Raw genomic sequence first — 25,189 nt, 5'->3', positions numbered from 1 at the left:
TGATCAAAGAGTCTGTCTGTCTGTTGTTTAAACTCTTAGCCCCTTGGAGCAAAGATTTTCCTAGAGGCAGAAAAGACAGGTATGTGGACTATGTTTTTAGTGATTTTTTTTTGTTTTTCAGAGTTACACCTGTGTGAGAACATTTGGGAAAGCAACTATATGAGCTTTGATATGTGTATTATTTAGCCATGAACTTTGGCATGTATCTGTCCAGGCACATGCAACAACTGGAATGCCCACAGAGATACCTTACTAAAAGGATACAATGGCTAAACAACATGTGCTACATGGACTGACTCAAAGCCCTGTCACTATACTCTGTAACCTACAGACTGTTAAAAGGTGACCAGTATGTGGCATACAACCCAAACACAATACTGATGGATTCTCTACACATCAGCAAGTCAAATGGCATCAGAAATACTTGGTCTAGTCATCTAAACCTCTTCTGCAACATTAACAGAACAGTACGGACAGACAGGTATAGCTTGCAGAGAATATTGCTGCTGTGGAACAGACTCCCCATCCACATAAAACACAGTTCATCATTGTCCATATTCAAGCACAACTTAGATCTATGGATGGGAAACAGAAAATTTACCTCAGGACTGCCCTCTATGCTACTAATGAACAGAGGCAACTCCTAAATGCTTTATCCCATGCATGTGTCCCCTCAAATTATCAATGATATGACCTCAGTTATCTTATTAGAGGCAATATATAGTCATTGATCACTGGTTGGGTAAAGGCCAGTCTTTAAACAAATGTGATAGATTATTTAAAGTACAAAAAGGGAAATTGGCAAAACTTAAAATGGCCTGCAAAGGCAGCTAAACTATTACTTACCTATGAATCTATGAACTGCTCAGACTCAGAAACATCTGACATCAACATTTGAGTACTCCAGCTGTCAGTTCATGGAATGTCAGCCAGGGAACTGTGATATATGCATACACACATATATATATATATATATATATATATATATATATATATATATATATATATATATATATATATATATATATATATAGATTCACTTTATATCCTCAAAATACTGAAATATCAAAATTCAGTATTTCGAGGCTATGAAGTTGAAACCTGAAAACAAAGCAAAACTCAAAAGGGCGAAATTCAAAATCTCACACACCAGAGATTTTGAATTAGCGCTTCTACTACACACGCACACACACACACACACACACACACACACACACACACACACACACACCTTCCTCCCCACACACAAACACAAGCTCTCTACTACATAAAAGCAGGGGGACAAGACCCCCTGAATCCCCCCATGTGGGGGGCTACACCGCCCACACCCCACCTACTTAAATATTCTAACTCAGAGGGCACACTACATACAAACACACACAAAACACCACCACACAAGCTACATTCTCCACACACACACACACATCACAGCAACAAATCACACTAGCACACACCATAGCCCCTACCCAAAACCCTTAACAAATAAACACTTACCTGACTCCACAACTGCAGTGAAACACCAGAAGTGTTAATTCAAAATCTCCGGTGTGCAAGGTTTTGCATTTCCCACTTCTGAGGTTTCGTTGTTTTCAGGATTACACTTTATGGGCTCAAAATACTGAATTTTGATATTTCAGTATTTTGCACTTCTAAAGTGAATCGATATATATATATATATATATATATATATATATATATATATATATATATTAGATAGTTGAAGTTCCATAACTCCGAACATCTAATGGTCGAACCATTATGTTCAAAGTCACAGAACTTCGACTATGTAAAAAAAAATAACTACACAATGGACAAAACAATAACTTGTTGTATTGACGGTCTTGGTCTTATATGGTCTTGACCATATAAAAAAACTTGTAAATGAATGGACCTCGTGATATATATATATATATATATATATATATATATATATATATATGTATTTACCTGAATACTGATACTTCAGAATGCAGGCAGTTTATAATACAGCTACAAGTAAGTGTGTTTTGTTGAGTGTTGGTGAGTTAGGGTAAGATATAGGTTTAATAATGTGTGTGTTTATTAGTGCGTGTGTTAGTCTCTGAGCCTGTCTTGTGTAGTGGTAGTGTGATGGAAAAGGTTTTTCCTAAGGCAAGGTGCAGGGCTAGGCTTAGGGTTGGAGCAGGGTTACAGTTAGGGTAGCACACATTAGTAAGGTGGCACAGGGAGACAACAAGAACTGGTTTCTTTGAGGTTTTGCAGGTGATGCAGAGATCCTCCACAAGAGTCTGTAGGAAACAATAAAAAGGGTTTCATAATAACAGTGGATATACGCTTATCACAGAATAGTTCATTGTTAATGAAAGTGCCCAGGACCATAGTAATTGTGTCAGTTTTCAAAGAGGTGTCATTTTTGTGGTACAGACATGGGCGTCCATGTTTGAAAAAGGACAGAAAACATTTTGAGGCATTTAGCTTAATGCCATGTCCTAACACCATGTGTTAGGCCCTCGTGGGGAATCTGGAAGTCAGCTGGAAAGTTTATGGCAGCTCTGAGTTTGCAGGCATCTGCAAACTTGGTCAGCCACAGGCTCTTGACATCAGCCTTGACATAACAGAAATCAATACCAAAAAGATGTGGCTCATGGACCAGTCCCTAAAGGGCACCAATAGTAACAATCCTTTGAGGTGAGAACCTGACCCATACACTAATGGACTAAGTTCTCTTAGTAAGCCAGTTTGCTTTCCAATGGCTAATATAGAGAGTTACATATAGTTTGATTATCCTGTCAGTATTATTAGAATGTGGGATGGTTTCTAAGGTCTTGGTCAGGTTGAAGTTAACAGTACGAATTGACTTACCTCTATTAGTTGCATCAGTGGCTTGTTCAAAGAAATCCACCAAGTTTAAAAGGCAAGGTCTACTTTAATGAACCAAAACTGGCCTGGACCAAAGGATGGTGGACTGCTGATGTCCATGTTAATAAGTACCACAATTATGTGCTCCGCTGCTTTACAGATAAGGTGATAAGGGTTACACTTCTATAGTTTCCAGGGTAAGTTGTGGATCCTTCCTTGTGGAATAGAATGATTATAACAGTTTTCTATATTTCAGACATGAATCCAGTGAGAAAGTTGAAAATCAATAAATTTAGTAGTGAGTCCATAAAGCTATGCTTATTGCTGAAAAAGAGAAAGCCTGGCACATTGTCTGAACCCATGGAGCAGCTAGTGCAGAAGTGTACTGTGGCTAGTAAAATGAACCAGCATCCCACTTCCTCAGCTCTTCAAGTGAAGAGCAAACAAAACCAAAAAAAAAAAAACAGATATTCTATCTTTCCATCTACTGGCATACCTAACAATAGCCAAGTGGCCAGATGCATCACACACACACACACACACACACACACACACACACACACACACACACACACACACACACACACACACACACACACACACACACCTGCCACAGCTGTTCCCATTTATGTTCCCTGCTCCCAACCATCTTTCAAAATATTTAATTAAAGAACTACTTTCTTCAGTTGCTACAGTTTATACCCTGCCTACACATAGTGCTGAAGTGCTCATCTTTAGTTAAAAAAAAATGTGGCAAACAGTTGCTACAGTTTACACCCTGCCTACATTTAGTGCCACTGTCCTCATGTTTTACTTTAAAAAATAATTTCTTCTTTTTAAACTGTAACAAATTGCTTGTTACAGATGTAGTAAACAGTGATCAGGTTTTAGTTAAAAAAAAAAACTTTTTTTTTTACTTTTAAACTGTAACAAACGGTTTGCTACTATGTTGCGAAAGTTAGACCACACATGGAGTGTTACACCTGTCAGGTTTGACTGCACATACATTACAGAGAGAGTGGGATTGGCTGATTGCTCTCCCCAACACTGTGTGACTGGGACAGTTGCCCCTCTTCTCACCCCACGCTAGATATAATATTGAGCTAGTGGTTTTGGCTTTGTAGTTTGACCCTAGTACTTGCTTGAAAGTGCTCTGCAAGGATAGGCATGCTAATATGTGTTAGGGTGTAAAGCATGACCTAAATTTATCCAGTAATATGTTGTCCTATGTATTCTGGGGATGAGTATTTGTTATTGTTATATATTATTTCATTTTTATTACTCGGTATTGCTTCTAAGGTTTTTAAAGTTTTTGAAAAAGACTTTGTGGTAGTTCTTAATACATGCACTATTTTTTTATATTTACCTTTGGATAATTCAGTTTTGCTTCTAAGTTCTTTGTTAATCTTTTTAAGTTCACTTTTAGAGACTGGGACATTATTTGTTTTAGGGAAGAAATGTATTCCTCCTATTGTACTATACTTTTTTCTAGGTCTATAGTGTATGGGTTTATTAAGCATCACTAATCTCCTTACCCCTGGCACCAAACAAAACCCATAACCATACCCAGGACAAAACTGTCAAAAAGAGCAACTATGCTCAACTCACATTTTATAAATAGCTTAGCTTACACAAATTAATAACAGACTCCTCTCCCCCTACACTTACCTTATCAAATTCTTTCCCACCTCCTCTTCTACCCCACAAAAGCAGTCCTCACTTAGAAAGATCCTCTCCCCCACAGACAATTCTTCTCCCCTTCACCAAAGCAATACTACACCATCTAGCCTCTTCTCACTACAACCAAAATCAACCAGAGAAATTCAGAGACTCCTCAGAAAATTAAAACCATGTACTCTCTCCTCTGATGACTTCCCACCAGAATACATAAAACTCACTGCTGAGAGCACAGCATTCTGATCAGCTGCTCAATTACAGAATTCTATGTCCCCAGCCTCTGGAAAAAATCCATCATCACCCCATTTCACAAAGGAGGTAGCTCCAATGAACCATCTAACTATCATTCAATCTCTATCCTCTCCACACAATCCATATTCCTCAAAACGTGCATCCATAAAAAATAATTTCACCATCTCACAGATGACAACCTACTCACCCCCACCCAACATGTCTTTCGCCCCTCACACAGCACTTATCTCCTTCATGTATAATGTACAGAGATCAATCAACTCAGGTAATATTACTTCTGTACTACTACCAGACCTGTCAAAGGCTTTTGATACAGTATCACACATAAAACTTCTACAACACCTTTCTAATATTGGCTGCACCCCATTCACCAATGGTTTAATAGCTACCTCACCAAAAGGCAACAATGTGTAAAATGGCAAAATACCCTATCAGAATAACAAATCAACCAAATTGGAGTACCACAAGGGTCCATACTTGGACCTTTACTCTTTAACATATTTACCAACAACCTTCACACTGCTTCTCCTCTTAGCTCTATTATCCAATATGTAGATGATATTACCATCATCTCTTCCTCAAATAACCTCCAACACCTCCAATAAATAACCCAAGGTAACTTCACTGCAATCAAAGCCTGGTTAACCAAATCACAACTACTCCTTAATACCAAAAAACAAAGCTTCTTCTCTTCACAGTGAAACACCTCTCACCTGACTCTCACTTTCATATTTTGTCCCAAAGCAACACAGAAATTGAAATTGTATCCCATTCTAAACTATTACATATTACCACTGACAATAAACTTACATTTGAACAACATATTGGTAATGCCACTAAAAAAACACTGTAAATTAGGAGCCCTATACAGACATAAACATTTCATAAACAGCACCCCCAAAAAAGCTCTAACCAACACTTACTTGCTCCCCATCCTATTATACGGTGCCCCCATTTTTACTAACCTGAACTCATCTCTATAAAATAAGCTCCAGTCGTACTACCATAAAATCACCAAGTTTGCCACAGGTAGCTCATATGGCTCACATCACTGTCAAGCCTTAAAATAATTAAACTGGATGGATTTTCCACATCACCTTAACCTCATTCAGCTGTCCATAGCACATAAAATTGTTTACAATCCAAAACAACTGCCCTGCCCTTAAGAACATTTTAATACCCTATAGCCCCACCAGGACCCTTCGCTCTGAAAATAAACAGCTCATTACTGTTCATATACCAAACAAAAGAGACAGACACTGCCTTTAGTCATACACTGTCGCTAAACTATGGAACTCACTTCTAACCAGCATAAACACCATTAGCTGCTTCAATAAATTTAAACTCACCCTAAAAAACTACCTGCTAAATATTAAAATCTGCCCCGGCATCTATCCAAATAGATAAGCATCCTAATCTCCTGAAGCCTTCTTCTAGCTTACCCCAATCTTTACCCATCAAAAGTAGGAAACTCTATTTGATCTATAAGTTATTTTAAACAACTCTGTTCTTACTATAAATCTCACTAATCTTAACTACCATTCTAATCCCCCATCCCTTTAAAACTACCCCACTAGTGATTTTTCATTCCCATTATTGTTTCAACCTAACACTACCCCTCTAGTGATCTTTTCCTTTCTTAACTTTCAATCTATTTCAATATATACAGAAAGGTGTGTGTGTGTGTGTGTGTGTGTGTGTGTGTGTGTGTGTGTGTGTGTGTGTGTGTGTGTGTGTGTGTGTGTGTGTGTGTGTGTGTGTGTGTGTGTCTGTGTGTGTGTGTCACAGGGGCGCCGGAAGCTGTTGAAGACTGGGGGGGTGGAGGGTGAGAGGGGCACTTAGTGATCTAAAAAGGGCAATTTTTTTATAACTATTTATTACCACAACATTTTAAGCTTAGCCAATTCCAGCCGGAAGCTGTTGAAGACTGGGGGGGGCGGAGGGTGAGAGGGGCACTTAGTGATCTAAAAAGGGCAATTTTTTATAACTATTTATTACCACAACATTTTAAGCTTAGCCAATTCCATTTTGGTGGTTGAATTAACATTTTCTGATTGATCTTACCTATTTCATGGCTGATAATTGTATATTAGCCCTAGTGAGAATAACTGTGATCATTCCATAGATAATTTGAGGGGACCCAAGTAAGGGATGCAGCATTTAGGAACTGCCTCTATCCATTAGTGACATGATGGGCAATCTTGGATTACATTTTCTAGTACCCATCCTTAGATCCAAGTTGCATTTGAATATGGACGGATGAGCTTTGTATTATTTTTATGGATAGTCTGTTCTGGAACAGTGGTAGCCTCTGTGATATAGATCCATCTCTACACAACATTCAGTTTAGATACCTGGACTGAGTATTTCTGATACCAGTTGACTTGTTGATGTTCAGTAGGTCCATCTGTATTAGGTTGGAGGATCCCTTGTATGCCAGACATGTCACCTCTAAGCACTCTGTAGGATACTGAGTATAGTAATAAATCTTTGAGGTGGTTATTGCAAGACCTATTGTTTAGGACTTGTATCCTTTTAGTAAGGTATCTCTGAGGGTATTCCAACTGTTGCATGGGGCTGGACAGATACATGCCAAAGTGGGCATTATACAAAATGACTGACCTAAAGAGGGTGTTGTAAAGAGAGACAACAACTTATTTAGATCAAGTCACAAAGCTGTGCAATATAGAAAGGCTTTCATATTACTCTGGCATATGTTGGTCAAAAGTGAGGTCACTGTACACACAAGTTCCCAAATGCCAAACAATTGGGTCAGTTCTCTGAGGGCATTGTCATGATTTTGACACAAGTTATTGTTTAGGACAAACCTTCCTGCATGATGGTTAAGTCATTTGGGGATTCAATAACTGCTCCTAGCTTGCAGTCATCTTAGACTTAGTCGGCCAAAGCCCTTTGGTATTTCCTTTTACTTTTGAAATGTATATACCAAAGAGAAAAAGTCTCAGCACTGAACCCTGGGGGACTCCATTGGTGACTGGTCTCTTCCCCTATTTTGATCTCCTGCATCCTGTGAGCAAGTTGGCAATCCAGCTAGTGATTCAAGTGTTTGCTCCTACATTATTAATCTTTTTTACTACACCTGAGCAGGGGATTGTGCCAAAAGACTTGGCTAGGTCAAGGTAATGTGGTGTGAACTGTTTTACCTTCATCCATTGCTTTGGTAACATGAGTAAAGCTTAAAATTTGCCCATGATTTTGAGCCTTTCACACTTTCCTCTGGGTTCAAACACATTTTTATGGTCATGCACACATGTATGCATTCTTTGATTCACCTTCCTGATTGTATTAGATTATATTCCTTGTATAATACATCACCAGTTAGATTGTGTTTTAAATTTGTAGTTTTGAACAGTCTTCTAGTAAGCAATGAAACAAAATATATGAACCAATGACAAAACTACCCATTTCATAAAATTTCAGCCATAAAAGGCCACTCAAACTTCTGTCATTACAATCCACCAATATCAGTAAATATGCAAAATCTCTGCAGAAGTAAGGCATCTAAATAATTCCACATTAAAGGGATCTCTAACTAATGAAGAGGTTGCTGCTAGGAAACAACTTTATATTTCATTGTTTCATATACAAAGTGGCTGTTGCCCTTGAAGAATAAATTGCCTATGTTACATTGAACAATGATAAGATAGTAATATTGCAATAGGGAATGGATGGCAAACTAACAGGTTCATAGTTACTAGGTATTTCCTCCAAAAGAGGACATTCACAGGACTGCAGCATCCACTCCCTTTAAAGTACAACGCAGTAAAGTATCAGCTATCCATCTGCATACTGTGGGAGTAAAACCACAACCTTCTGCATTAAAAGCAAAGCTACTCCCTGCTGTGCTACTAACAATGCAAACAGACTCAGAATAAGCAGCAATAAACTTCTCTTCCCCTGAAGCTCTCAGGAAAATGTATTATTTATTTACCAGGAAAGTCCAACTTGGAACAAAGCCAATTTTCAGCAGAGGCCCCAGGAAAAAATACTCCAGATACATGTCTTTGTAACATGGGAGGAAACCAGAGCACCCAGAAGAAAACCACACATACACAGGGAGGACATACAGACTTCACACAGAAGGCACCCCAGCCAAGAATCAAGCCAGAAACCTCTTACTGTGAGGCAACAACACTACCATTGCACCATCTACTTGATGTAACTAAACCTTGCTTTCATAAGCAGATCAAATCTGGAAAAAGCCAAAATTTATCTGAGGGGGACAAAGACCCAAAACCAGGGACACATTTTAAATATTGCTTGCATAATCTTAGAACATTGCTAAAATAGTGTTTTGTGTTACCAAAAAAAAGATAGGAAGAGTGAAATTTAAAGGGCTATCATTATTTATTTAGTGAATGCCATTCTCAGTGATTTGCCAGAAACCACTAATTTTAAGAGGAACACCCAAACTCCCCAGATCACAAGTGCTGGTTTGGGTAGAGCATGCAGGCTCCTGTACCTAAGGTACAAGGGTTTGAGCCAGAGTAATTGTCACCACCAGTCATAAGTAACTGGAGCATTTTCACACAGAAATGCTTTGCTGAGCCAATGGTTATTGATGTGTTGTCCACTCCAGACACTCCTGCTATAGGAACTTGTCTCCTGTATTCCAACAAGAGACACTATATAAGTGGATTCTTCTTCCTTCCTCAGAGATGGGTAAATCAGCATCAACTACTTGTTTCTATATGTCTGGCTGCTACTTTCAGTACATATACTCACTTATCAAACTTGGACATCAATGGTATATTTAGGGCAAAAGCTCTATGCCATTGGAATACCTAAGCAATGGTTGTGTACAAGTTTCCTCAAAAAACAAAACTTTGGAACTCCAGACACACACACACACACACACACACACACACACACACACACACACACACTTAAAATCTATGGAGCATAACCAAAATGGAGCCTTTCTCTCCTTACTGTGGACCAAATCTAAAACAAAAATGGAGCCTTCCTATGGACCAAATATAAATCTATGGAACCTAGCTGGAAATGGAGCATAAACAAAAATGGAGCCTGGAGTACAGCCTTAAAAATCTCTTTTTACCATGGACCTTCCTGTACAAGCATAATGGAGCACAGCCTTGGGGGAAACCAAAACACATAAAACCTCTCTCCTTCCTGCAAATGGAGCACCGGCAGCAGGATTGATGTGATCAGGAAGGCAGCAGGCTTGTGGAACATATTGTTACTTCCGAGCACGTTTGAATTTACGTTAGTGTGCAGACACACACCCACCCATAAAATATATGGAGCATAAACAAAACGGAGCCTTCCTCTCCTTATTGTGGACCAAATCTAAAGAGCATAAACAAAAACGGAGCCTTCCTGTGGACCAAATCTAAAACAAACATGGAGCCTTCCTGTGGAGCAAACCTAAATCTACAGAACCTTCCTGCAAATGTAGCATAAACAAAAATGAAGCCTGGAGTACAGCCTTAAAAATCTCTCCTTACCGTGGACCTTCCTGTATAAGCATAATGAAGCACAGCCTTGGGGGAAACCAAAACACATAAAATTTCTCTCCTTCCTGCAGCTGGAGCACTGGCAGCAGGATTGATGTGATGAGGAACGCAGCAGGCTTGTGGAATATATTATTATTTCCACTCACTTTTGAATTTACGTTAGCGTGCAGGTCTGCCTATAGGTCTTGCAGCTGTAAAAGTGGGAGGGCACTCCCTCGCCCTCGCTCTATGGTTCTGGCACCTATATGTGTGTGTGTGTGTGTGTGTGTGTGTGTGTGTGTGTGTCTATATGTATATATATATATATATATATATATATATATATATATATATATATATATATATATCTTGTACATTATTCTGTTTTTCTCTCTGATATTGTAACTTCCCACAATTTATTAGTCTGTTTCTCATTTTATTATATTGTACTGTATTGCACTGTAATTTCTGTAAATTCTATAAATTCTTGTGAAATACAGTGCAATCATAATGTGTTTGTGGAGATTTTCTCACTGGGCCTCCTCTGAAAATGGGCTTCTGTCCAAGTTGGACTTTCCTGGTCAACAAATGTCAATAAATAAGTAAATAAATAAATAAATTATTCCTGCACATATCATTATATTGGTGTCTGAAGGGGTCTTATGCCTCAAACAGGCTTTTAGGTGAGCAATGAGACTGCCCATAAATATAGCACTGTGTCAGATGGGGTCATCAAGTAGAGTGGAGTTTACATTCCATCAGGTCATCAGCTAGCAGCAATAGATTTGTCTTAGAATAAGGCAAAAGGCTGGATGTACATCAAGTTTTATCCTTATAGTGAATATCACTGAACTTTGGTCTGATTTGACCAATGATGGGGCAATCAGAGATGTAGAGCATAATGAGCTTATAGTGGTGAGGACTAGATCAAATGAATGCCAGTATTGTGTTTGCAGTCAAAACTGAAACCTTTACTGCTCTGTAAATGGCATAAATTGTAGCATCTGCTTGTTACAAATGTAGCAAACATTTTTGCTAATAGTTAACAGGAAAGAAGAGCCTTTTTGCTCTTCATCTCAGAGCTGAGGAAGGAGTGGGTGCTAGATGAATGAATAGCAGGGCACCAGAATAGCTAGTTGCATCTCTGTCCGTAACTGTGAACAACTGTGCTCATTTGAATATTGTTTTGTACTACAAAAGACTGTTTACTACACAGTGATAGTGTTAAAAGTAACATACTTTATGTACAGTTGGATCTATCAAAAGTAGTTTTCAACAATGTGCAACCAAGCTGCGGATTATATGGCATGTCGCAAGTGTTAAAGGAATCAGGGTTGGAGGTCAAGTCTAAGTAGAAATCCTCAGATGTGCCACACAGTCACAGCCCAGTCATGTACAGCTTTGAATTTTGCAAGCTCATTGCATTTAAACAAACAAACCAGAGCACACAGGACAAATAAAAAGGTGCTATCCTGCAGCCAATAGTAAATTTCTCATAGAAAAGTAGCAGCACCCCTTATCTTACTATGATATTTTTTGCTAAATCAATTATATATGCAAAAATCAACCACAGCCCAGAACACAGTAAATAATTTGAAATTAGCTATAGGAAATACTAACTGAAAAAAAAAAAACAGTTATTTCCCAAATGTAGAGGAATCAGGTTTTTAGGCTAAGTCTGACTAGATGTCCTCAGACATGCTCGTATAGTCACAACTAAACCAAGTACAGCTAATGGGCTGGTTTTATCCAAACATCATACTGAAAGTTGATTCTGAAGAGAATTTAACATAGATGAAATTTGGTAAAATTTGCAAAATTGATGGAAAGATGTTGTTGGTCACAGTCTATATTTCTGTCAGGAGACTATCCACTTGAGATCCAGTGGCAGCATTCAGCCCAAAAGAAAAATATTTTATTTAAATGGTAGAAAAATTATTTCTCCCCTGGATAATCATGTTACTCTAACAAATGCATTAAAAACAAGTTATATCTGACTGCTAGAGGCAACAGACACAATTCTAAATTTGTCAGTGCATAACTACCAGTGATGTTTCTTATAGTCTGGTATATAAAATTGCTATAGGAAGTCAAACATAACTTATAAAGTGTCATACCTTGAGACCAGGAACAATAATTGAACAAACCAAGTATGTCAGCAGTCTGATGAGTCTGTGTCTATGCTTTGTATACATACAGCATAAAAATAAAATTCAAGAGGGATCAGTTGTTCCATAAGTCTGGAGACTATAACTGCCAGAGAGGGCAGTATCAGCAATGATTTAACTGGCAGGGTGTAGCCGTGTGACTCTCAACCTTATAAATGCTGTATTTTGAACTAGGGCACAAACATAATGAACACAGAAACTTCATCTCATCATTTTTTTTCATATGAGAAACAGAGATACCCAAAAAGATCAACAAAGCTAACTAACTAAAGGGATCTCAATGTCAGCAACTTCTGGTTTCAGCCACTTTTCTGTAATGGCAGTGATTTTAAAGTTTGACTGATGCTTGTAAATCATGGATATTGCAAAAGAAATAATGAGCATTTAATCCAAAAGGAATAAACTGCACATTTTGTGTGGTATCGGTGCATGAAGCAACAAGCATGTCTGGCAAGTAAGGATTTATATTCCATTCTCCCTAATAAGATCAACAAAATTGTTAGTAGTGTCAGACTTGTGTGTGTGTGTGTGTGTGTGTGTGTGTGTGTGTGTGTGTGTGTGTGTGTGTGTGTGTGCGTCTGCATGTGCATGTGTGTGTGTGGATGGCTGTCATACTTCCACACTCTTCTACATCAATGTTGGGGGGGTACTAGACACAAGGGATATTCTGGAAGGAACAGGAAGCTCACTGAAAGATCATGTGCACAGAAGCTCACTGAAAGATCACGTACACAGAAGCTCAATGAAAGATCATGTGCACTGATGGTAGTGAGTTCCTTGCTAGTATTATTGATCTGACTTATTGCTTGAAATTCACTAGGTTAAAGTGCTCTTAATTCACAATGCATATAATAAGAATACAAAACACACCTATTTTCTACAAGAAACATCTACTGGTTTTAACCAGTATGCAATTTTTTAACTTCCATTGCTTGCTGTTGTTGGAACGGTAACTTAAATCCAACTTAAATCCAAGGAGTACCAAATTAATAGTACCATAATTAGGATGACATTAATACCATTTTGTTTCTGACCTTATAACTCGTATTATATTAACAAGTACATTGATATTGTGTAGTCATAGTCATATTACAACAGCCATTTATAGTGCAGATTACTTTTAGTTGATCTAAAACAGTCCTTTTCATGATGACAGGTATTTGGAACAATATATGGGCAAAATTCAGAAAGGTTACAGCAAGGTGTAAAAATGGTGTACTTCATGGTACAGCTTCACTGTAGGTTATCTCTATGGCCTACTGCAAGCACTAATGAGACATTAAGTGGATCAAGCTCTGCTAATTAGTCATGTACTCTCCCTCATGAAATACTGCAGAAAGGCCTTTATACAGATGTGTGTAAATTCCAACAGCTGCCCTTGATAATGAACCTGGCCAAAAGCTCATGATCAACCAACCCTTAGAGGTGAGTTTCATAACATTTAGCAGAAAGGTAGTGTTGAATGTGTGTGTGTGTGTGTGTGTGTGTGTGTGTGTGTGTGTGTGTGTGTGTGTGTGTGTGTGTGTGTGTGTGTGTGTGCGTGTGTGTGCGTGTGTGTGTGTGTGTGTGTGTGTGTGTGTGTGTGTGTGTGTGTGTGTGTGTGTGTGGCTGTCATGCTTCCACACTCTTCTACATCAATGTTGGGGGGGGGTACTAGACACAAGGGATATTCTCTTAATATTGTGCCTTAAAGGCATTTAAAGCATAATAGACCATTATGCAGGGTGAAGACATGAAAGATGTGGACGAGGAGGGGGAGACACTAGATGCCATGGATAATTCTTCACATCATGCCTTAAAGGTACATATGAAAATTTAAATCATCTATCCTCAGCATTCATACAGAGCTCTTGAGCAGTGACTTAACTTTTTGTATTACCACTCATCAACAGGGATAATGCATACATGTTTCTATGTGTTTGAAAACAAACAAAAAAAAAGCAAAAATGGGGAGGAAGATTCAAAGCCAGCCTTTCAGGAAGAAATTATACAGGATAACAGGATCATTACTGCATTAATGGATGCACTTAGATTTTCTGATTGCTTCTGACAAAAGGGCTATGGACCACAGGACACATCAGTTTAAACCAGACATCAAATGTTAAGGAGAACAGTGAGTGCCAATTATGAAGTGCTAGATCAAATGAGGTGCTTCTTTTGTTAGTAAGGCAAGGACAGTGTTTCGGGTACTTTGTGGCAGTAGACTGATACAGATTAGCTAAGGACAGTGTTTTGGGTACTTTGTGACAGTACACTGATGCAGATTAGCTAAGGACAGTGTTTTGGGTACTTTTTGGCAGTACACTGATACAGATTAGCTAAGGACAGTGTTTTGGGTACTTTGTGGCAGTACACTGATACAGATTAGCTAAGGACAGTGTTTTGGACACTTTGTGGCAGCAGAGTGGTATAACCCAGAGGTCTAGGAATGTTGTTTCTAACTTGGCCTTGCTTTGTTCTGGTACAGAAGACCACATTAACTACAGGCACCTCCCAGGATGTGCTAGTAACTCTGGTACTCCACCATCAGTTGATTTTACCATTTAAGTTCAGATAGTTGTTGCTCCTGAGAGATACATTACATACCTCTTAAACTCAAAGCACAAGAAATCTGGACAAATTCAACAATAATGGAGGGACAAAGGCCCAGAACCAGAATAGGTTTCAATTATTTTTTTTAATTAAGTAACACTAGCATAGCAACAATCAGCCATATTCTTGTATGTGTACCATGTACCATACATGTATCCCATAAATATTTACTACTGATACCATGATATTGATCTACTGATCAGTCATTTCTCTATGATGGCACAAGCTATTTCATGCTAGCTTATTTGTTAGCTTTCTTTTTTTCCACTTTATATTACTCTCTCATTTTTTATTGTTGATGTATAAACTTATTACTACCTATATTTATGAAAGTTATGTATTCTTGATTTTAGCAATTTCTTGTATTGTTTGCATTGTGTTTTCTTAATGGAACTTTTCTCCCCTGTACTCTGCTGAAAAAGGGTCACTGACCTAGTCGGACATTTCTGGTAAACAAATGTAAAATAAATAAATAAATAAATTATTTATCTTATATACTTAGAAAGTTGCTAGAATAACAAGTTTTGCATTGGCATGCATTTTCTGAAGGATATGGTCTGGAACTCAAATGTCTGTCATTATTTATAAATTTAACTCTCAATGTTTTGCAAGAAAAACATAAATTTTATGATGAACAGACAATAAATATGAGACAAAAATCTGGACATTCTGTGAAAATCTAGACAGCTGAGAGGTATTTTAAGAAATAGTTAGTACTTTATATGCTTTTTAACAACACAGTATAGCACAGTTGGTCATGAATAAACTGCTGATCATACAATTTACCAAACATCTTGAATCACTTAAACTATTTTAGTCTAAATAAGTTAACAAAAAAAGGTCCCCTGCACGGAAGTGATTGTATGGCTCAACACACAATGAACAGACCAAAAATAAGAGCCAAAAAGGCTAGGTCAAGTCCTTAGCCGAAACCGGTCTGTTATTTCTTGTATCTCAATAAATCCCACACACAGCTCATGGTTGCTGGCTCCTATTTTTTGGTCTAAACAAGCTAAACCAAGTTAAATTCAAGTTAAAAATATGTCCCTTTTACAAACAGAAACTAAATGAAAGTTTCTCAGAAATACATTAGAAAACAGTCTCATTAGAGCCTTACCAGAGACAAAAAGATGTAGCAGTCACAGAGTCAAGGAAGACTAAATCAGAACTGTTTAAATACAAGTAAACTTCTACCACAGTTTAAAATCAAGGTGACATTAAATTGAACTTTGTAGTATTTCTAAACTTCTGGACTGAATGAGTCATATTAGTAACTTATGTGAGGAATGTTTACATAATTCCAAAAGGCAGCATCTAAAAGCCATCAATAAACATAATTTAACCTTGCTAAATTTAATTTAAATCATATCAAACTATATTTAAATTAACCAAAGCTACAGTTCAGAGCATTCCTATACTCAGAAGTTTAAAATGTTTTTAATACAAGAGACTAATTTTTAGTTGGTACTAGCTTTAGGATTTCAGTTTTTAACACTCCTGGCATACTTAGAATCAGTTATAGCTCTTCCCAGTTACCAGAGCATAACAGGTTAATAAATTATTACCCTTGTATGAACAGCAACCTTTGATGTAAGAGTAAGCTATGAAACTGTCTGCCTTATACATGAACCATTGCTATGACAACAGTCAAGACACTTAAGCAATACAATAAGAAATCTTTCCATTATCCATCATCTAGCATAAATTCAAGTGTATTTGACACAGCAAAATAGCAGTCTTGCTAAACAACAGTGTATACTGCTTTAGATGGGGAAAATGCATGTGTGTGCTTTAAATTTAGGTAATTAAATATGTGTCACTGACTTAGCAGGAGCAAATATTTATAGATGTTGTTAGCAAACAGAAGAGTTTGAATCCAAATGATTCCTTCAGAAATAATCCAAAAGCTCATATCAACATTCAGAGCCATGCCCTTCTAAATCACTGTTTCAGTTGACAAGGTTAAGTAATGCTGCACAGAAAAGACCGGGGACATTGTAACTGCATAGCGGCTATCCATGGGGAGTGCCACTACATGTAAAGACAAATAAGCAAAGCACAGGTTATTAGTGATGAATAAGGAAAAGCAAAGGCATTTTGAAAAACATGCTTACTCATGGCAAAAGTGTAAAGTATCTTAAATTAAACATTAAGTGCATATGAAGTACTACACGAAAGCCATACACTTCATATTACTTCTTACATTCTAAGATACTGTGGACGGACAAGGCTATGAGCAGTCACACTTGAAAGACCTAAGGCAAGCACTGGACTGCACAGCTTTTATTATTAATATTTAAAAAATAAAGGCGTTTAAAAAGGTTTTATACAAGGTTATTCTTATGTGGACATCCTGTTATTTACTTTAGAGAATGTAAGGAGGAGGTAGGAAAGACTGAAAAAGGGAAGACATAACAAAGAGGGAGTCACAGAAGGAAAACATCAAGAAGGTTGTGCTGGTGAAGCTTATAAAAGAGGGGAACTATGTTTTGATGGGAGATAGACCCCCCCCCAGTTTTTCATTTTTTTATAAATAAGGGGAGACTGTGGATGGGAAATACCTAAGAGGATGTAGGAGAAATGATAAGTGAAAAAGGGCTGAGGAGGTGCCAGCTGGTGTCCCCAGTCCACATACCCTCAAATATTGCCATTGCCACATGCTGGTGCACTGAAAGACCATGAAGTTGAGGGGGGGGTAAGGAGCCTGTGGTGGTGCAGTGGTCATTAACAACTGGAACATCTTGTATTCAAAATGCGGAAGAGAGGCCTTAACTGGCTGAATTCATCTGTCCAAACATCCTCCAGCACTTCATCAACCAAGTTCTTTAGCCCCCATTCAGTGAAGCTTGTTAGGTTGCCATGTGCCAGAGTGCCTACAGGACCAGTATCACTGCCCACAGACAGCAGAGGCAAGTGCGTCCTAAATGGGGAGGTACAGGCTTGGGCTGCTCCTGAGGATTTTGGATCTGTAAAAATTTAACATAAATGGGAAAGAAAGAAAAAAATGGGAGAGAAAGAAAATAATAACGGAGAATGGACATCAATCTTTTTCCAATCAGAACCATGTGTGCATGGCTGGATCTTATCCAGATATGACTCCCTGACAAGGTTGACTATTATCAAGGGCTCCTTGCCTGACCAGCTTGGAATACTGTATTGTGCCTTCATAGGTGCTGCCATCATTCAAAGTGCCAGAACCATAATGAAGAAAGTATGAGCAGGGCTGTGGTTCACAGGTTTAGAACTCCCTCTGGGGTGTGACATCACCTTAACCAAGCCAAGTTAACCAGCAGAAGCATTAGACCAGGTATTATTACTGGCAAGTTTGGTTTAATCAAAAATGCTTTGTCACATACATTTTTTAAAAGAATACATTCACATTTCATTTACATGGTTGTAAAATAAAAACAACAGTATGCAATCACCACTTTTCTTTGTCTTGCCTTAGCTACTTTTTTTCGAGTATTATACCTGGATGTCATTTATTCCTGCAGTATAGCTGCAGTATTTTTTCTTGTGGGGGTGAGTTGCAGAAATACATATTCTTATGTGTGTAATTTCAAACGTATATGAAATGTTGAGTGATTTCAGATGAGAAGGTATGCCAGATGATGATAGATGGACAGTTTGCATAACCATCAAGCATAATCTATCATACATGTGACTCCATTTTGTTTCTTCTAAACAAATTCAGATTTGAGCAAATCTGAGGCTATCCACATGTTCCCATGGCATGCTGGGGACAGCTGAGGACTGCTGTAGACTCTACTGCTGTCTTCAGCATGTTAAAGTCAAGTCAAGGCTGTGTTCATGAGCAGCCACAAATGAATTACATGCATAAGTGACCATACACATTCACAAATTAGTGCATTTCATAGAGATAAATGTAAAAAAGCCTAATTTGCAGCCAAAATGTGTAAATGAACCTGAATTTACAAGATATAGTTTAACACAACCATATTAAATTGTAATTAATTGAGTTAGGTAGCAAATACCTTATGAAACCACAAACTTTTTAAAGTAAGAAAAAAAAGTTTTTTATTTAGTATGAAATACTTACAAATTATGTAAAATTAGTGAGTAACCTTAAAGAATTGTTTATTTTACTGATATAATGGACATATTAATATGGCTTTATTGAATAGTGTAAAGTTGTAATCTGTAAGTGGAAAATCATTACAGCAGCAGTGGAAATGTTTAGTGATCACTGAGAAAATCATTACTTTGGTGTAATTTAGTGACTGTGCATACATATGTGTTTTTGTGAACTACTGAAATGTGTTGCCTGATCATACATGTGTCATGAATGTTACCGAAGAATGAAAAACAACATTGTTATGACTGCATGACAAGGGAAGGGTCTGGGGGAAGGATGGCTCTGTTAAAAAGTGATTGCTTTACTACTCAGAATGTATTTATGATACTGCAGACATTAGTGTTGCAAAACTTTATTTGGCTGAACTGAGATTTTACATGTGTATATAATTATAGGGTTTGTATTGCCCAACCTTTATTTTTTAAGAGGATGGCAGACAGACATTCATTACTTTGTATTTTGACTGATGATTTCATCAAAAGCTTTTTGTGTATGACTGTGGATTTTTTTTCATGTGCAGTAATGATGCAAAACAAGGGATCAAGGCAGAGAAGGGACAGCTTCATACAAGAGGAAAATTGCATCCTCATGGCAGCCCTTAGGACATATGTGAAATGTCTGCTTGGTAAAGAGAGTCCCAAACAAGCTGAGAGGACAAAAGCCTGTAATCAAGTTATCCTGGACATTAATGCAGTAGGTGGCAGAAACTGCACATTAACATAGTGCAAGAAGAGGGCAAATTGTATGGTAGAACATGCTAGAAGGCAAGGAGAGGCGGAATGCATTTTGACTGTATCAGTACTAGGAGTGAACTCCAAAAATTATCCCACAAACATCATTGTTTTGAATACCTTATTACTAAGCTTGTTTGACATTCTTCTGTCACACACTACCCTTCACACACTGTGCCATTTGGCTGCAGCCTGTCTGATTCTAGCTTTGGCCTCCGTTTTCTGACTTCCTTTCTCCTCAACCATCTCTTCCAGATACATGAAGATGTTTACCTTTTCCACTATGTTTCCTTCTATCTCAAGTTTCAGTGTCTTCTGATTTTACCCATTTGCTATCATTACAACTGTCTTCCTTGTAGCCAATTGCATCCTGTGTGCCTTCAGTTTTTTATTCCATTCCCCTTCCATTTGCCAAAGTTCCTGTTCAGAGTCTGCTTGTAATACTGCGTCATCTGGATACAGCAGCTTTATTGATATGTCCTCTCAGACCTGTTTACTAATGTAGCCCTTGATGAGTATGAACAGCAATGGTGTCATAGCTAAATCCTGAGGCACACTCACACCCCCCCCCTCCCAGTAGGAATCCTTGTATGAGACCATGCACTGTACTTGTGTCATTTAGTCATACCTTCACCAATTCCACAAGAGTTTCTGGGACTTTGAACCATAGCAAGACTGCCAAAATCAACTTTCTTGTGAACTTGTCATATGCTTCAACCATGTCTAGGAATGCCCAGTTGGGATCTTTCCTCATCTCTAATTTCTTCTCCACTATGCCTAAATGAAATATTATGTCAGTTGTGATGCTTACTGATCTGAATCAGAACTGCTCACCTCCCACCTTACTTTCTATTACTCTGTGCATTTGTTAATCAGTCACACTGTCACACACTTTCATGCTGTGTGACAGGAGTTTGATAAGTCTATACTGCCAGAATTTTGGACGTCCTCTTTTTTTTCTCTTGTACGTTAGCACGAGAATGCTTATTCCCCAGTCATCTGGTATACAACTTTTTTTGATACCACTATGATTACCCTACACACCTATTTCTCCCTTGACTTACCCAACATCTTGATCACATCTGCCATGACCTCATTTGAGCCTGCTGCATTCCCTGACTTAAATTTTCTTAGTGTTGTTCTTATTTTTTCTAATGTGGGTTCTTCTTTCCTTTTCACTGTAGGCTGTACAAGGGACAGTGCTACTTTTGTGGCATTTTCTTTATTCAGAAGCTCTTTGAAGTCCTCTTTCCTTCTGTTGTTGATATGTTGGGGACTAGTGAGCAGATTGTTGCTGGCATCCCTAGCTTCTTCATATTTCTGTCTTTGCTTTCCAAGACACATTACATCATGCTAAATCATCCTGCAGTTGAATGCTTTTTATTATTCATTTGTATTTCTGAATATGATTTGTCACAGGGATATGGACTATAAAATGATTTGTATGACAGAAATACTCAAAACAAAACAGTAAATCAGAAAACATCAGGAACATGCCTTTCAACTCAAGCACATCATTAAATCTTCATAACATACGTAAAAATCAAATAAAGTAAAACAATTGCGATTTCTCACACAAATTATCCATATTTTGCAGTAATAAAACACTTCAATTAAATTATATTATTTGATGATGAACAGTAAAATCATCCAAAAAAACAAGAAAACTAACCACCAGAAAATATCAAAGTATATGTTCAATACTACAGACTACAAAACAGAAGTTGACTACTTCAGCAGAAGTAAGAAATAAATAAATACTGAAGCAGGATTAAAGTAACATATACGTGTCAAAATACATAAAACAATTCTTCCGAAACTTAAATATGTAAAAATATATGCATGCACACAAGACCAACAGTCCACATAGTCTGTCAAAGTAAACTAACTTGTAATTTTTCAGGTATAATGCACAGAAGTAAAGCACTGCACAATACAAACACAAATTAAAATATCAAAATACACACAGCATGCATAAAAAATTACCACTGAAAGTCAGTTTTCTAAAGGCAACAAGCTTACCATCCCCAAACCAAATTAAGAAAAATAGTGTGTGTGTGTGTGTGTGTGTGTGTGTGTGTGTGTGTGTGTGTGTGTGTGTGTGTGTGTGTGTGTGTGTGTGTGTGGAGAGGGGGTATTATTGCTTATATGCAAGCATGTTTTTGGTTCTTCGAGCTGCTAACAAAATGATTTCTCTTGTGAACATGATTAAGGCTGTGCTACTTGGAAAACTGTATACATATTTATAAAACACTATGATACTGAACCAATTCATCTGAATTGGTTCACACTTGTCACATTCCTTTTGTTGACGGCCTAGACATAAATGGCCTATTGTTCTGAGTCACAGTAAAGTTAAATGTCTCAAAAGCTCCTTTGAGTTGAATAAATATAGTGCTTTTTGAATTAGTTGTTCAGAATACATGATTTAGTCACATTTAAAACAAAAATCACCTTATAACAAAAAGTAAACAGATGAAATAAATAACTATAAATAAAATTATAAGAAATACAGTTAAAACAATCATACTGTTTCCCAGACAAACTCAAAATGAGAGGGAAGAAACATCTTTAACTACAAATCAACAAACATATTCTGCAAGTATATCAATACACTATTTAATATTAAATTAATTTAATATTTTGTTTACAGATAAAATATAGAGACATATCTTTCATAATTTACAATGTCTGATATTTCTCACAATTAACTACTGTCCACTTAATGTTATACTGGCAGTTTGCAAAGAGGGTCAAGGGCTATCAGTTGCAAATACACTTCATCTAGTCCTGTAGTACAAGGTTTGGCTCTCAAAATCTCCATTAACCATCTGTGTGACTCTGAACCACACACTTAACCAGACAGTGCCCGGGTCACTCAAGAAGCTTGTGCATACTGAATTTATTTAGTTAACAAATGTAAAATATATTTATCAAAACAATCAATAAGATAAAATCACAAACACATTCACTCAACAAATTCAAATACAGAGATCATTTCCTAAGTATAACAGCGCTGTCTAGGATAGGTGTAATAGGGAAATACTGGATACTCCACAGGTAAAAAAGAACTCTGCATTCAGAATCTGTCATCGCAATACCCTGGGTAGCCTATTTCCCTATAAAGCCCACCATAATAGCTACTATTTATTACATATACTCCATTCTATTATATTATGCAGTTTCTAATATATGGATGTTAATTTATTTTTCTAGAGTTCAGCTAATATACATATTTATTTATTTTAAATAGCAAAATGCAATGTATATACACACACACACACACACACACATATATATATATATATATATATATATATATATATATATATATATATAGACTAGCATTAACAAACTACTACACCCAGGCCAATCCATTACACCAAACCCACAAGGCTCTAACCTTGAGAATCCCATACAAACTACCAATGCCTTCAATACTTCTTCACAGAGGCCATCCAAACTCTTGCCAATCAACTATCCCCAGATACCTCAAATCTGCAAACTTCTACTACTAGCTCACTTCCTTCATTTCAGTTGCAACCAGTTCCAACTTCCCTCATTTGCTCCCTTCTCCAAAAACTAAAACCAACCACCCACCTCAGCTGACCAACTACCTGCAGAATATTTGCAAAAAGCAGCTAAAGCCATAGCCTATCCCATTTCCATACTGATTAACTGGACCATAAATGAAGGTACCATCCCAACTATCTGGAAAATCTCTCACATTATCCCCCTACATAAAGGTGGTAACTCTAATGACTTTTCAAACCATCATCCTATAGCCTTACTTTCTCCACTGGCAAAAATAATGGAAAAATGCATCCATAGGCAAATACTTCATCACCTAATCCAAAACAACTTATTTGCCAACTGTCAACATGGATTTAGGCCATTCCACAGTACCACCTCTGTCTGCCCTGTTATCCTTTACAGAATGCATTAACAACAACTGTAACAACAACATTCTTTCCTCTGCATTCTTTATTGATCTTTCTAAAGCTTTCGATATGGTTAACCACCAGCTACTTATAAATATACTCAAATACCTTTCACTTGAATCACTGGCTATAAAATGGTTCCAATCATATTTAGGCAATAGACAGCAATAGACAGCAGGCTGTGCTATGGGATAATAATCCATCTACTCACCTCTCCATTTCCCTCGGTGTCCCTCAAGGCTCCATATTAGGCCCACTTCTATGACCTACACTCAGCAATTCCTCAAGCTACCCATATACAATACATGGATGATTCCACAATAATATGCTCAGCCACTATTCCATCTGAACTACAGTCCCTAACCCAAAAGGCATTCAATACAGTAGAAAATTAGTTTTTACAGTGCTGCCTCCTCTTCAACCCCAAAAAAATAAAACTTTTGCTTTTTACTCCAACCCGGAAGTCCAGCCCAGTAGATTTTACATTCATATCTACTAATGGCACTCTCGTATCTCCTGATAATAACCATATCAGGAACAGGCAAGCAAAAACTGAGGGTAATGCTACTCAATGCTAAAAGTCTAAATTTCAAAATGCATTCACTCAAGGCACTCCTTAAAATGGAGAACATCGATATCTGTGCAGTGACTGAGACCTGGTTCAAGGCTCCAGAGAGCACCCCTGCACTACCAGGCTATAACTCATACCACACTTTTCGGCCATGTAACCTGAACCGAAACATCAAAGGTGGGGGTGTATCCATATTCATTAAGGATATCCACACCACCAGGCTAGTTGCTCAGCATAATGCATCCAAGGTTATCCAAGTGCAACTAACTCTTGGCAAAACTGCAATCCAAATTGTAGCTTGCTACAGATGCCCCAGGATTCCCACTCCTCTTTTCTTGATGTACTGGAAAATATTAGGGTTCAACCAAACACCCTAATAATGGGTGACTTCAACTACCCCACCATTAACTGGGAAAACTACTCATGTACCAACTACTTACCGCAACGCTTTCTGGAATTCATAAACTTCAACGCCCTGGATCAACTTATCCACACCCCCCACCAGGGGCAACAATATCCTAGACCTAGTCATTACCAACATGAGTGACCGGTGTTCCACACCTGAAGTCAACTCCTCGTTGGTCCAATCCGACCATAAGCTAATCACCCCTGATATCCTCATCCCACCCCCACCCCCCATTAAGGAAACCAGAGTAAAAAATTTATCCAAAGCCAACTTCATGCTTCTTAAGACAGAAGTAGTGAACTTCATGACACCCATGCATATGGACAGTACAGTTACAACTGCTGAATCCTACACAAATGCACTCTATAAGCACTTAGATGAGTGCATGGATCGTGCTATCCAAAACAGAACCAAGACGCTATCCTCCAAAAAAAGGAAGT

At 37.7% G+C, this 25,189-nt stretch overlaps 1 protein-coding gene across 1 annotated transcript in view; it reads right to left on the bottom strand.

Annotated features, from left to right (window-relative positions):
* LOC122789860 (phosphatidylinositol 3,4,5-trisphosphate 5-phosphatase 2A-like) overlaps window positions 1–25,189 on the bottom strand; it is a 1,099,782-nt gene that overhangs the window by 177,613 nt on the left and 896,980 nt on the right. The gene's annotated exons all lie outside the window — the stretch shown is intronic.

This window comes from Protopterus annectens, chromosome 15.part0 (genome assembly GCF_019279795.1).
Source record: "Protopterus annectens isolate FY-2018-M chromosome 15.part0, PAN1.0, whole genome shotgun sequence".
In the NCBI taxonomy this organism is placed as follows: domain Eukaryota; kingdom Metazoa; phylum Chordata; order Ceratodontiformes; family Protopteridae; genus Protopterus; species Protopterus annectens.
This window is presented reverse-complemented; position numbering and strand designations above follow the sequence as displayed.